The sequence below is a fragment of the Octopus bimaculoides genome, chromosome 17 (assembly GCF_001194135.2).
Source record: "Octopus bimaculoides isolate UCB-OBI-ISO-001 chromosome 17, ASM119413v2, whole genome shotgun sequence".
NCBI classification, from domain to species: Eukaryota; Metazoa; Mollusca; class Cephalopoda; order Octopoda; family Octopodidae; genus Octopus; species Octopus bimaculoides.
This window is the reverse complement of record NC_068997.1, coordinates 6,773,492-6,776,662: the sequence shown is the minus strand read 5'-3', so window position 1 is coordinate 6,776,662 and position 3,171 is coordinate 6,773,492.

The following is a 3,171-nucleotide window of genomic DNA, read 5'->3' as shown; positions in this document are numbered from 1 at the left end:
CCTCCCTCCCTCCCTCATTCTATAAGCACTCTACTCATAGCACCTCACGCTGTCTTTTACACCTCCCCCCCCGCCACCACCACCATACTCACACATTACTCTTTTATCGATCTCCATTATCCATCTGCAATCTCGCCACCAATACTATAATACTTTTATATATTCTCTCTCGGAAGAAGGACAACATTCCGAAACGTTAGCTTCTTTCTCTTTTAATGACAAACTCAATTTATTGAGGCTCTTCTAATCCAACCGACCTGTTGACTTCTTCTAATATTCATTAATGTCACACATTTTCAAGTAAGGCGCAGTCAATTATATCAACTCTTGTATTTGATTGATATTTATTCTATCGACCCCGGAAGGATGAAAGACAAAGTCTACCACATGGGACTAGAACTAAGAACACAAAAATATGCAACGAAATATCACAAGTCGTTCTACTCGTCGTTCAATCGATTCTGAATATCAAAAGCAAACACATCAGAAATCAATCAGAAAATTAATACCTTTGAATTTGAATTTTAAAATTAAGGCTAAAGACATATTGACAATTAAGAGGGAATAATTCTTTTTAATAGGTGCCAGTGTGGTTGTTTAGTTAAGAAGTTCGTTTCTCCACAACATGGTTTCGGGTTCACTCCCATTACTCGGCACTTTCTGCGATATATTTAAGTAGGATACACGAATGGCTATGCAAAACTTATATTTTAAACACATTTTCAAAGAAAATTTCGTCGCCATTAGAATATGAACAAGACATTGTGTTCTCAGAGAGCAGAATGCTTAGTGACTAATGATGCACCAAAGCACAAAAATAATTTCATTATAGAAGTATTCGCTTTCTTTAGTAATTTCCTTGAAAGCTTATCTTAGGTAGTCCTTGTCCCTACAAACGTTAACATGAACATATAAGATGAGATATTACAAGAAAATAGGCGCCATAAATCACTGTACATTGGCTTCTGTTTAGTTTAACCAATCTACTTTCTTTTCTTTCTTTTTTTGCAAAATACCGAGAGGGGGTCATTTATAAAATGGCATCCAGTGAAAGGGGGCCGCTGAGCTCTAGAAGGTTGAGAACACTGCCCTAGACCGACAGAGCTTCACTTAAACTCACTTAAGTATAAAAAAAAAGACGAAAGATTTTGTATTGTTGTTATTTAAACTTAGGTCAACCTTGATTCAACCGAACATTTACCAAAGTCGTTCCAGCCGTAACTATTTTGTCACATGTTCGAAAAGCTTTATCTAAAACTACGTTATATTATATAGTATCCTTCCTCTCTTGTTAACAGCGGTTCATTATGATTTCAGAGATGTTTCCCTGCTAGTTCCATCTCGCCTGTGTCGCACTGCTACTACTGATAAACACAAAACACTAATGGTAGAACAGGTGTTAAAGGCATCAGACGTCGTACCTGATGCTAGTGGATGCTGTAGTTGAGAATGGATGGTCATGTACGAGCAGGACAAGAAACTGAACAGAGGCTCCCACGCGGTCTCGTGAATCAATGGCATTGTAATTCCTTAAGGTCTAAATCGAAAGAAAAAGATTTTGTATACAGAAAACATAATGACTATACTGAATCCATACAGAGAGAGAGAGAGAGAGAGAGAGCGGCGCATACATCAATCAAAGCTCAATACAACCAGCCATGTAGCAAGTATGCGAGAGAGAAAAAGAGAGGAGAGCTTTTACTTACTGAGTCTATTTTGTAACCTCTCCACTAAAACCGCAAAATATTTCTGTTTCATTTTAAAAACTGGCTCCCCCCCCCTCAATTCTTGGCGAACAAAAGAAACCTTGACAGAAAATCCCATCATTTACGTGACTAGAATACCAACTAACATCTTTTTCAAATTACAAAGTGTGTACGTACGTATGTATGTATGTACGCACGTATATACATATATGTATATGTGCATGTAAACCAAATGCATATATATGTATATATATATATGTGCGTGTGTGTTTATGAGTATATTTGTACTTATATATGTGTGTATATACATGTGTGTATGTATGTGTATATATATGTGTGTTTGTGTGTATATACATGTGTATATATATATATGTACATACATATATGTATATATGTACATGTATATATATATGTACACACACACACGTGTGTATGTGTGTACACATATATACGCACATAATGCACTCACAAAGTTAAAATTTCAAAAGATGTCAGCTTAAATTCTAGTCACGTAAACATTGCGATTTTCTGTCAAAGCTTCCTGTTCGTCAACAATTGGAAAAAATTGCCACTCGTCCATTGGTTTTTGCATTTAATTTCAGTAATAACAACAAAAGTATTTTCAGTTTCTCTGCAAACAAGGAAATATTGAATAAGGCGGCAGCTTATTAAAACGATGTCATTCAACCTAGCAGATACAAGAATATGAAACTGTCAATGCCCTTAGCCTTTCCAAACAAAGAAAAAATGCCGAAATATTCTACAGGCTAAACATCTTTTCACATTAAATGTTACGCCTAATACCGGTGATGCCTTCCTTAGCTTTAATCGAAATACACGTCCCCACTAACTATAAATCTAGAAAATTATTTATCAGACATAATCTTAAATTAAGTTACAGTTGCACAACCAACAAAACAAGATATCATATTCCATACACTCCACAAAAGAATAAAAGCCAACGACTCAGGGACTAGCACCAACGTTTATCCGCTAAATACGACCGGTTATGCTGAAGCAGTAATGTATGAAGCTGAGGTTAGCTCCACCAAACTAAATCCCGACATGGCATATAAGCTCGAGTAACTGATTCACTTTCAAGAATCGGCCTTTTAAAAAAGGTTTATCTTTTGGTCTGATTTTCTTTCAAGGAGGCTATCTTATCTAAACGTTCAGATTCTTTCAAATTTTCATAATATAGGAACAGTAATAAACGAGTGGAGAACAAATATATATAGTGCGTGTGTTTATTCGGCAAAAAAAAAAAAAGATAAATAAATGACTATCCCGAAAAAAAGTCGTTTTTAAATTTTGTAATGAATTTATTCAAATACCAAACCGGTATCGACTATTTCTTGCATATTAATGGTACAAATAAATAAATAAAAGCTTTAGTTTAGAGTGATAAGCAAAAAATTGTCGAAACCGGTTTGTAATTGAATAAATCTTTTACAAAATATATATA